This window comes from Danio rerio, chromosome 4, assembly GCF_052040795.2.
Source record: "Danio rerio strain M-AB ecotype USA chromosome 4, GRCz13ab, whole genome shotgun sequence".
NCBI lineage: Eukaryota > Metazoa > Chordata > Actinopteri > Cypriniformes > Danionidae > Danio > Danio rerio.
The window spans coordinates 79,256,641-79,269,217 of NC_141024.2; the positions used below are offsets into that span (position 1 = coordinate 79,256,641).

General features: G+C 46.0%; 1 protein-coding gene and 1 non-coding gene across 2 annotated transcripts in view; both read left to right on the top strand.

Moving 5' to 3' along the window:
• The window catches only part of LOC137491081 (uncharacterized), a 554,517-nt gene that overhangs the window by 122,945 nt on the left and 418,995 nt on the right, over positions 1 to 12,577 (top strand). The gene's annotated exons all lie outside the window — the stretch shown is intronic.
• trnar-ucu (transfer RNA arginine (anticodon UCU)) lies at positions 1,699 to 1,787 on the top strand. The gene is given in 2 exon segments: positions 1,699 to 1,735; positions 1,752 to 1,787. It is a non-coding gene; the product is annotated as a tRNA-Arg (tRNA).

The following is a 12,577-nucleotide window of genomic DNA, read 5'->3' on the forward strand; positions in this document are numbered from 1 at the left end:
TGAAATCATGGTCAAATAAATGGTTGAAACTAAACTTTAAAGCTCCTAATCTCAAAATTACATTGAGATTTTAGTGTAAACTTCACAAACAATGTCACATATTGTGATTATACTGTCTAACAAATAAGCCTACATTTCTAAGGTTAAATTACCATTGTTCGTGGTTTATGCCAGGATTGTTCTCTTTCAGTGCAGCTAAGCACAGGGGGTACAACAGATAAATTAAGCTGGGAATAATGAGCAGTTTGAAACAGCAAGGCAAAAGTATGATTGCACAAAGCAGTGCCTGCCACACATGAACACTTGCTGTGTGTGAGCACCACAGGTGAAGCATCCTTGAGTCCAACCTAAAAAAAATGTATATATATATACATAATTATTAATTGTACTTCTTGCCAATAAAATACAAGTTAGAAGCATGTTAATTTTAGTAGAACAATAACCAAGGTGGCTTTGTAGGTGCAGATAACACTTTGGCTGCTCTGGGTTTATGTAATACTTACATACTAAAACCATTTAGGTTTCTTAAATATGGAAGCCAAATTCAGACTGACAACATTCTGATTCTTCTGCAAAACCTACTTGTTATTTGTAATACTTCAAGAAAATGAAAACATTGGAACACACATGAACAATTCGGAACACAAATGAAGGCATTTGAACACTTGAACACACTTGAACACCTGAATAGTGGTAAAATTGGTTTTATATTTGCACATTTGAATTTTCCCCTTAATAATATAATTTTATAAAAGTATTATTTGCAAGCTCTAAATAGCTAAATCATATTAGAAACAAATATCAAAGTACACCATTGTTCACAGTCAAATAAACAGTGTTAATGTTGTTTTCAAGTCACACTTGCATGCTAATTCCGATCGAATATTCAAAGTAAAATGGTAAACAATATAGATACTTCTAAATGAACGAATGTGTGAATATAAAAACAACTTCACCTCTAAAACACCTGAACTGGTTTGGAGAACGGTGAACCCTATGTCACTAGCATACTATTAAATTGTGTGGTGCCTCATTTTTCCTCATTGATCTGTAGCACAAGGCTCTAACGCAGACTTCCCCTGACACCCTGTCTTTATTTGAAACTGATAACAATAACACAAACACATGATGAAAACAATTAATGCATTCCTGTTTGTTTACAGTTAGCCAACAATTAACGTTAGCAATGAAATTGATTAACATTAAATGTTGCTTACCTTCGTAACCGTGTATATACGAGGCTGCGTATAATTTAAAGCCTTTTTCCAGCTTGCTGGATGGAGCTGTTATAGTTCTGCAAATGCGATGCACATCGATAACGTTAATCCGTGGGAGGTCCTGGAGACAGCGGGTGTAGAACATAGCGATTGCTAAAGCGGAACTGAGTGAGCCCTATTGAAAAGAACGCGGAAGTAGGCGTGCAAGTAGCGCATTGGACTTTAGTATTTCAAGTCCTGACATTCACACATGCAGTGCTACCGTTGTTATTTTTTTTTTCTTTTTTCGAATTAAACAATTAGCCTCTGTCAAGGTTGTTTGGCGCTGTGGCTTAGTTTGTCAAAGTGCCTGTCTAGTAAACAGGAGATCCTGGGTTCGAATCCCAGCAGTGCTTTGTCTGCAGTTAGCTGTTCTTTTATGGGCCAGAGAGTACTAAAAAGTGCTTTCTGTGCAACAGTGCTAGTAGCAGCAGAGCACTCAGGCTCTGTGGCGCAATGGATAGCGCATTGGACTTCTAGGCTGTGAGCTGAGCCATTCAAAGGTTGTGGGTTCGAGTCCCACCAGAGTCGCAAGCTTGGTTCTTTTTCTTCACTGACTTAAGGTGTGGTGCGTTTCCAAGATTTTAGGCATCTGTCCATCCCGTTTTGCTTCTTTCTTTCATATCGCAGTGCAGGCTCAGATACTAGGGGTACTCTAAAACAAAGCCGATGACTTAATTGAGGTGTTTTAAATAAGGGAGATTAGAAAACAGTGTAGGGCCTAGTGGGCTTGAGGAATGACTCGAAGGCAACCTGTGGTTTTGGGGAAAAGTAACTGCCACCTCTTGCTGAGATCAAGCCTTTTGGATTTGTTGTACAAGAGCCTCTTTATGCATGTGCAAAGTAACTGAGTAGAAAGCATAGTAAATTTTGCTTCCCCTGCTCCCACTGTCTTAGATGAAACTGCGTTTGGAAGTATCGTATCCAGAGGTTTTTTCTTTTAGTGTTAAGACTAAGTTGGCCAGAGCACCTGTCTTGGGAACAGCAGGTGCTAGGTTCAAATCCAAACTGCACCTTTCCCTCAGTTTATGGGAGAGTGGCTTTCTGATCTGAAACTCTTTCAATGGCCGATAGCATATGTTTGTCCTGATTTCCATTTTCCGAGCTGACTCTGGGTTTGGATGTAATGAAACTGGAGGTTCCAAAAAACACTTAACACATGATTAAGGATAGATTAAATAAAAATAAATTCACGCATTTTTTGCTTTGATTTTGAACAGAGGCCAGGTTACCGCTCAGGTTTGAGACATGATCATCCAGACTCTAAAAGACCACATCCATCTTGTCAACATTTTCTGCATCCTGACATGCTGGTTTTTGTTGTGTATTGGTTTTTTTTAAAATAAAGTCAAAGATCAGTAATAAGTGAAGCTCCATGATGAGTTGTTTAATGTGATGAGTTGTTTTAAAGATTTTTTTTTATTTTGTAATTTGTTTAATTTTTTTCCATTATTATTTTATTTACTGTTTATTTTCTCAGTTGAATTTATCTTTGGTTTTGGCTGTAGTTTGTGTTTTTCTTTCCTTCAGTGATTCTGCTGTTGACAGTTGTTCATCAATAATTCTCAATCCTTCTTTAATTAGACACTTAATTGTCTCATTAACTTCATCACTCTCTGATTGTTCAACCCTCTGTAGTGACAACACTAGTGAGGATTTTGCTCTGGGTTTGAAGGAGTTAAATGTGTTCGATGAAAAATACAAACTGTGGAATGTATTTTTAACAGAAATATTCTGGAAACTGAATTTACCAATGTAAAATGTTGAAAACATCAGATTACTGGCAACCACTGCTGCCAGTATTTTAACATACATTTTACAGATATTTTACACAATAAGAGTTTGCTAATTAACACTCTCTGAGTGTTAAAAAATTTAACACTTTCAAAAGTGTTTTTTTAACACTTTTATAGTGGTTCCCATATAAACACTGAGAGAGTGTTCATTTTAACTCCAAGGTAGTTAATAAAAAAATATAAAAATAACAGACTGTGGAATTTGTTTTTAACAAAAATATTCTGTAAACTGAATTTATGAATTTTAAATGTTTAAAACAGTAAATTACTGGCAACCACAGCTGCCGGTATTTTTTTCGTAAAATCAAAAAAGGAAAAAGAAAAATAGCTAAACGGTTTTTGTGTCACCATTGTGAAGGACAGTAGCGTCTGTGTTCAAGTCCAAGATGAACTGAGAGTGTTTGATGTTATGCTGCATCTTTTTTTTTTTAAAGGTAACTGTAGTTACTAATGCAGTCAAAATCTGTTTTCTAGTTGCAATCACACATGAAAACATTATTGCATTTAATGACTGTACATTTATACAGTTCTAAAAAACTTCCATATTCACAGAATTTTTTTTTTAGAAATTTAACAGATATTTTATATCTATATAATATTATTAATTATTATAAATAAGATTAATAATATATATTATTATTAATCTATATATCTATATTAATAAGAGTTTGCTAATTAACACTCTCTAATTAACACTCTCTTGGTGTTGATAATGTTAACACTTTCAAAAGTGTTATTTTTAACACTTTTATAGTGGTTTCCATATTAACTCTGAGGGAGTGTTAATTTTAACTTCAAGGTAGGTAAATATACTATCTACAACTTGCAGTGTGGTGGCCAGGATTTTTCGGTTACAAATGCTGAAGTTTTATAGAAATGCTTAAACTTACAGAAAATCACTTTATTTCATCAACTGATACAATGTTCAGTTCACTAAAACATAGCTCAGTGCTCAACAATGTAAAGTCATTAAATGCAATAATGTGTGTTAACAGTTAGCAAACAGATTGAGACACTGCTCGCTGCAGAGCCACTTGGGCTCCAATGAGAGGGAGTTTGAGCTCAAACTCCTCTTCCTATAAGCTGTTTAAATGTGTACACCCCAAAAAAAAAATCCTCACTAGTGTCTGTTAAGTCATTAATATGTACACTATAACCTTTCTAGGAGGCACAACAGAAGGACCACAAAGTATGTCTATTGAACCCACGGCTTTAATGCTCCCCTCTTCAAAAAAACCTACACAAGGTTCCTACTTCAGTAGTTTACCTGATACTACATCGCCCTTTCAAAGCAAAGGATAAACTATGTGCAGATGCAGAAACAGAAATAACCTTTAGAGTGTTTCTAAACTTTAACAGGAGGCTCTTCCGATTAATTTTACTTAAGTTATAACTCCTAACATAACTAAATGACAATCAACATCAGTAACACCTGTAATCGCATTTATGGCTCTTATTTTTTTCCAATTTAGCTAAGAGTACCATGAACATGTGCTTTAGTTAACACTGTCAACAACATAAATTGGAGGCGACAACCCTTCACTCGAATTCCATTCCTAGGAGCGAACAAAGTCTTTTAAAGAAAGAAGGAGGATTCCTTATTCGGGCTGGGAAACTTCTTTCACACACAGGAGACTGCTGATTGGCTGCACTCTGTGCTCCGGGTGTGACAGGAGTGTGTGTGTCATTAAGAACTATGCTCTCAGGTGCTGGCTCAGTTAAGTTAGGAGGTTCTCCTGGAGCCACAGGGGTCGGTGAAAGATGGTATCTGTTCCTTCGTATAGTGCCCCCAGGTGTCTCAATGATGTATGACCTCGGTGTGCTGGCAGTAGACACCACCGTGCCTCTTTCCACTGTATCTTTGACCCACACATGATCACCAGGCTGAAGGTGCAGCATGTTTCGTGCTCTATGTCTATGGTTATAATACTGTCACAGTTTTTGTCTGTATCTCCTCTCTGTCCTTTCCAGGTTATCCAGGTCTACACACCCTGGGTTGAGCTTGGACGAAATGACAGGAACTGTCATTCTTATTTTCCTCCCTATCAGAAGTTCAGTGGAACTGTACCTATTCGCCAGGTTAGCGGCACGATATGCCATCAGAGCGAGATAAGGGTCGCCGGATTTCTTGAGGAGACATTTGATTGTCCTCACAGCACGCTCTGCCTCCCCGTTGCTCTGTGGGAAATGGGGGCTGGATGTCACATGACTAAAACCCCAATCCCTTGTGAACTGTCTAAAGATCTCAGATGCAAACTGTGGGCCATTGTCTCAGAGGACCACTTCATGTTTGACATGACGAGCGAAGATAGACTTGATGTGATCAATCACAGCTTCAGATGTAGTAGACGTCAGTTTGGCTACTTCAACATATCTGGAGAAATAGTCCACGATGACTAGGTATTGTTTGTTATCTGGAATAAATCCGCTCCTACAGTAGACCATGGTCTAGACGGAAATTCAGTAGACATCATCTTTTCTTTGAAATTGACTCTTTCATGGCTGCACACATCACATTTCTCTATCATGTTGGTCAGCTCTCTGCTGAGCCCTGGCCACCATACAGAATGCTTAGCCCACTCTCAGCATTTTGTTATTCCCAGATGGCCCTCATGCAACTTGGACAGGATGTCAGCCCTGAGTGACACTGGGATGACTATTCTGCTGCCGTACAATAGTAGACCATCTTGGATTGTGAGCTCACCTTTGAATGGCAGAAATGGCTAGAATAGAAATAGAATAGAAAAATTATCTGGCCATCCTTCGACACAGAATTTCTTCAAGTGACGGAGTGTAGAGTCATTGTCCTGGTGTCTCTGAATTTCTCTTAGCCTCTTTTCTGTAGCTGGGAGGCTCGCTACCACAGAGTCAACAGAGAGGTTGATTTCCTCCTCCTGCAATCCTTCTGCAGTATGACTGACAGGAGCTCGGGACAGCACATCTGCAGTTGCGATGTCCTTGCCAGCCACATGCGATATGGTGTAGGCAAACCGCATTAGTCGCATGCGCAGGCGCTGTATGTGTGGGGGAAGTTCATCTAATCTTTTTGAGCCTAGTAGGAATCAGGGGCTTGTGGTTCGTTTCAATGAAAAAACTCTTCCCAACAAGGAACTCTGCGAACCTCTCACAGGCCCATGTTGATGCTAGTGTCTCCTTCTCAATCTGGGCGTATCGCTGGTCAGTGCTGCTGAGGGCTCTCCAGGTATACACCACAGGTTTCCACTCTGTGTCTGTTTGCAGCTGGAGAGGAACGGGAAGAGTCAGCGGAGATGAGTGTTTTAGCATAAGGATCATACAACGCAAGCCCTGGGGGTGTCGTCAGTTTATCTTTGATATTATCGAAGTCCTGCTGTTCTTGAGGCCCCCAGGCCCACATACTGGACTTCATCAGCAGGTCTCTGAGCGGTCGTGTTCTCACCGCTAAGTGAGGCAGGAATTTCCCCAGGTGGTTTGTCATTCCCTGGAAGCGCCTTACCTAGCTAACATTACTTGGCGCTGGCATGGGTTTTACAGCGCTCACTTTGTCAGGATCAGTGCTGACACCTGATGCCTCTGTAACCTGCCCCAGGAACTTTATCCTACTCTTAGAAAACTCACACTTATCATTGAGTGCAATGCCACCGCAGCGAGCCCACCTAGCAGTGGTGTACACAGCCCCTCCACAACGTAAATTTCTCCCTTAGTACTTTTACTGTTTTTTTCAGGGAGTTGCGGTGAACTTGCCCTTCACATTCAGACGAGACCCTCCTGGTCCCAGCAGAACCCTTGTTGACCTCTCCAGCCTACTGAATTGGCCCTGGTTATACAGCATTTCTGATATAGCGGTGACGTCTGCGCCAGTGTCAATTTTAAAGCGTGCATTTAGATTCTCCACATGCATGTCTGTCATCCATGGGCTGTCATTAGCATCTGCTGATAGTGAACCCAAAAATGCAACTTTCTCACCAGTGTCCTCAATCACTGTAGCTACATGCATTTCACACATTCTTTTGGTTTTTTACACCCTGGCGTAATGTCCTTTTTTCCTGCAGTTATTGCATATTACATCTTTGGCTGGACATTGTTGTTGGCTATGCCATCTTGAGTCACCACATCTGCTGCATTGTGCCTGTCTTTCCTTCTGTTGTTTTTGTTCTGTGTGTTTGTATTGTGGCTTGAGTTGTTTAGCGTGTGCCCTGTTTCGCTGTCTTGTGTGCACGCTGTCAAGCTGAGCATTAGAGATATCAGCTTTAAAGTTAATTTTTAGCATTTCTTGTTGCTTCTTCACCTGCTCGCTTTGTCTAGCTCTGGTAATTGCTTTCTCTAAAGTCAGTTTAGGATTGAGTTTTAGCTGTTCTGACAAGCGTTTATCTCTCAAACCCACCACAAGTCTGTCTCTCACTATTTCGTCATGCAAAGCCCCGTACCCGGTTTGTTCCGCTAGGCAGTGCAGCACTGTGTGAAAGCTGTTGGGCGACTCGCCCGTTTCTTGCTGCCTCAGGTTAAACTTTGCCCTCTCAAAGATCACATTTCTGCGTGTTACAAAGTGAGCATCCAACTTTGTCTTAACTGTGTCGTACTCACTCGCTTCCACTGGGCTGAGGTGCAGGGAAAACAATATATCCACCGCCTGCTCCCCCATTGTATAAATTAGTGCATTTACTTGATTTTTATCCGCTTGCGTCTCCAATCCAGATGTGATGCGGAATCTGTTAAAGCGTATAATACATTTAGTCAAGTCTTCTGCTTTAAATATAAACTTCTCTGGTGGAGAAACTTGAAACTGATTCATTTTGCAGTCCGTGAGCTCGCTAGCATTAGCCCCGAGCTTTCAGTAAACGGCAGAGAGAAACAAATAGCCTGCGTACTGTGTTGTCTCTTATTTGTTCGACATCCGTTAATATTATGTTTTTGCTTCTGACACAATGTTAAGTGGTTAATATGTACACTATAACCTTTCTAGGAGGCACATCAGAAGGACCACACAGTATGTCTATTAAACCCACGGCTTTAATGCTCCCCCTTCAACAAACACCTACACAAGGTTCCTACCTCAGTAGTTAACCTGATACTACAGTGTTTGTGTTGGACTCCAGGCTATCTGATGAAGGCAGTAAGGTTAGACAAATTAGACCACCAATGGTTTAACTATGGTTTAACAAGTGCCGTTGGAGCCCTAAAGCAAAGGGAGGGGGCGGGAATAATCATATTCTGCTCCGGGTCACCAGCAGCTCTTGGTTCACCCAGCTAAACCAGCCACGTGAGTCTGCCCTCCCTTCAGACTGACGTGGGCTGGTTTAACCAAAAGCTGTTGGTGGCCTAAAGCAAAGGGGAAATAAGAACACCAATTTCTGCACATCGTCACCAGCAGCGCTTTTGGTAACCCAGTTAAACCAGCCACGTCAGCCCGCTCCTCTTATTCCATTTGGGGGGGAAGGGGGGGCTGGCTGACGTGGCTGATTTAACCAAGAGCTGCTGGTGCCTTGGAGCAGAAACGGAGAAACGAAAAGGTGGAAATGCTGACCGGCGGATAGATCACTTACTTAGGAGGGCAGGGATGTTCCTTCCAGCGGTCTGGGGACAGCGTACCAGGCTGGCCTTAGAGATTAGTCTGCTTTCCTTCGCCTGCTTGGTTCTGACCTTGTACACGATGAAATGCCGGCGTTTGCCGCAAATGAGAGCTCTGACCTCCCTGCGAATCAGAACCAGGGCCATGCTGGAGAGGCGGCAGGAGGCCGGCGGGGTTTCTGAGAGGTAGTCTAGAAACTGGGCTAGGTTTTTTAGATAGTGCTGTCTCATTGGCTCGGTCATCCGCGTGCGGCCCAGCAGGGCAGGCCAAGCTCGGATTCGGGCTGGCTGATTGAGAAAAAGGAAGTACTCTGGCTCCGCGGTGCCTTTTGCCAAAGTCTTGATACTGCCCAGCTTGGAAGTGACAATGTTCCGTAGGCGGGCGGTAGGCTCGCTGCCCAGTTGGAAGCCTTCAAATTCCCCCAAAAGCAGGTCTGCAGAAAGGGGACAACCAAGAGTCAGCAGAAATGACGACATAACCCCACCAGCCCAACAGCAAAGTGCTATAAAAATACTTAACTCAGTGTGAGGACGTGGTCCGGGAATGGGTAGGCTTGCGGGTTCAAGGCTTCCAAAGGCTCGGGGGGCGTCGGACCTCCGGCCGCTCCTCGCCTGGGGGCCTAGTGTCGATGGTGCAGGAGGCGGCCTGGTTCTCCTCTTCCTCCTCCTCTCTTCCCCCCTCCTCAACTCCCGGTAGAGGTGCGTGAATTGGACCAGGGTAGACCTCATCTTGTCCACTTGCTTGCCGAGGTCTGTGAGCTGGGCCTGTATGTGCTTCGTAGTACGCCTGCAGCCGGGGTTGGCGAAAGGACAGCTAGCCTCTAGGCCGTCCGAGTCCCGCTCCTCCTCGGAGGACGACGCTAGCTGAGACATGACGGGAACCGCCGGCTGGGTGGACAGCAGCCATTGCAAATTCCGAGCCACTTTCTGACAATTGGCTCTTACCATAGCCTCTATCCAGCCCGAGGCCGAGAACTCTGCATGCCGCTTCAAGTGCCTGTCTAGGCGGGCTGGCATTCTGCGACAGCCGGGCATGGGGTCTTCCGCATGTCCACGCGACAAGCGCGAGTAATAGCCCCTTCTCATCCGAGTAGGTCAACTTGTGGACTGGCTGTAAGGTGAGGCGAGAGGCGGCTGTAGACGTTGAGGCACAGCGCACATTCGGACATGACCATGCAAGACCAAGGCTGAAGGGGAAAGAGACCCACACGCCACATGCAGCGGTTCAAAAGAGGGCGGAGCCGGCGTCCACTTTTGCGTCATGGATCTTTCTCTTAAAGGGGAAAGACACCCCCCCGCGGGGTGGAAACCGATGCCTACGAGATCCATTTGGTTCAATGCCTCTCTTGTTACGACTCAAGGGGGAGGGGGGTGTCCAGGGGGGCGAGCTGGCGGGCTGAGCGGCAGACATGCTCTGGGTCAAAGCCAGACGGGCCATCTGAGTCCTCACCCACGGATAGAGGCGGGAAGGGGGGAAAGTTGTGTGCGGAGGGACACCCCCACGCCTCCCTGAAAGCATGCCCTGGACAGGGAGGAAACAACCACACCCATAGAGGCTGACCCATTGGTGCTTGGGGGCCGGGGTGGGGGCCTAACCCCTGGGGCGTCACACGAGCTCCTATCGCTCAGTATCAGAGGGGTTCAGCAGCAAGACTGTCAGAAACTAAGTCCGGGATTTCTCACGTTCCCTGAAAACCTGACGGCAGGTCAGAGAATTTTGGCATCGGGCAAATATCTCCAGGCGCGGGACGTCCCGACAGGTAACCCGGGAAGGGTGGTCTCTCGTCGGACAAGACTTGGTGGGCTTGGGCCTGGGTCTAATCAACGCCCCCTGTGAGCACCTGCTGGCACGTTTTCTCTTTTGGAACTTTCTCACTCCAGATGCATAAATGGTGCCGCTGGTGACCAATGCTGGAGCCACTGGCCTCCAAGGCCCCATGTCACACGCTCTGCCCAGGGACCCCCCACTCTCCGGGAGCAAGCGCCGGTCCCCAAAGACCCTCTAGATTTGACTCCTGATCGCCAGCGGGGACACTGACTTTCCCATAGAGCACGGGCAAGACAGATGTGCTGCTGGTGAACCAACCGGCTTTGGCGCCAGAACGCGCACGGGCTAGCCTGAGGGGAAACGGTCGCGCTCGTGCGCGGCTTGACAGCTCAGCAATGGGCTCCTGACTCTGTGACGCGTGCGCACCTGCCTTGCCCGGGTACGGACACGCCTCCTGGGGCTGCTGGCCTGCCCTTTGACCCCTGGTTTGTTCAACCGGTAAAGCCAAAATTATTCCAAGTCTCGTTTTTTTCACCTTCACCGAAAACAGAGCGGCAGGTCAGAGAAACTCAGCATTGCACATGCATCTCCAGGCGCGGGACATGCCGGGAAAGCTCATTTCAGCAATGGCTTGGTGAGCTGGGGCCTGGGTTTCATTAACTCCACCGAAAAGCGCATTGTTTCCACCTGCCGTTCCAAAGACAGAACGAGTTCCTGCCGGAGCTTAAGCCATATGCATAAACGGTGCCACTGGTAACCCTACAGGGGCCACACAGCACGCACCTGTCTTGCCTGGGCTCGGGCACTCCTACCTGGGGCTGCGTTTGATGCCTTTGGACCCTGGTTCCTCGCCTGCACCAGGGTCATAGCACGCACCTGCCTTGCCCGGGCTTAGGCACTCCTACCTGGGGCTGCGTTTGATGCCTTTTGGCCCTGGTTCTTCGCCTGCACCAGGGTCATAGTGCGCACCTGCCTTGCCCAGGCTCGGGCACTCCTACCTGGGGCTACGTTTGATGCCTTTTGCCCCTGGTTCCTTGCCTGCACAAGGGTCATAGCACGCACCTGCCTTGCCCGAGCTCGGGCACTCCTACCTGGCAGCGTTTGATACCTTTGGACCCTGGTTCCTTGCCTGCACAAGGGTCATAGCGCGCACCTGCCTTGCCCGGGTGCGCCTCTGGGGGCTGCTGGCCTGCCCTTAGACCCCTGTTTCGTTTAACAGCTAAAGCCAAAATTATTTTAAGTCCCGTTTTTTTCACCTTCACCGAAAACCTAACGGCAGGTCAGAGAACCCCAGCGTCGCGCATGCATCTCCAGGCGGGGGACATGCTGAGAAAGGTGGTCTCTATTCGGGAAGGTCATGGTGGGCTTGGGCCTGGGTCTAATCAACTCCCCCGTTGATCGCATCCATAAGTTTGCCAGCGGTTGTTCCAAAGACCCACCATCCCCCTCAGACTGACTTTGTCGTGCTAGTGACGCACCATCCCCTCAAATTGACTTTGTCGTGCTAGTGACCCACCATCCCCTCAAACTGACTTTGTCATGCTAGAGACCCACCATCCCCCTCAAACTGACTTTGTCGTGCTAGTGACCCACCATCCCCTCAAACTGACTTTGTCATGCTAGAGACCCACCATCCCCCTCAAACTGACTTTGTCGTGCTAGAGACGCACCATCCCCTCAAATTGACTTTGTCGTGCTAGTGACCCACCATCCCCTCAAACTGACTTTGTCGTGCTAGTGACCCACCATCCCCTCAAACTGACTTTGTCATGCTAGAGACCCACCATCCCCCTCAAACTGACTTTGTCGTGCTAGTGACCCACCATCCCCTCAAACTGACTTTGTCGTGCTAGAGACCCACCATCCCCCTCAAACTGACTTTGTCGTGCTAGAGACCCACCATCCCCTCAAATTGACTTTGTCGTGCTAGTGACCCACCTTCCCCTCAAACTGACTTTGTCATGCTAGAGACCCACCATCCCCCTCAAACTGACTTTGTCGTGCTAGAGACCCACCATCCCCCTCAAACTGACTTTGTCGTGCTAGAGACCCACCATCCCCCTCAAACTGACTTTTGTCGTGCTAGTGACCCACCATTCCCTCAAACTGACTTTGTCGTGCTAGAGACCCACCATCCCCCTCAAACTGACTTTGTCGTGCTAGAGACCCACCATCCCTCAAATGAGTGTTCTATTCCAAACAGAAAAAAT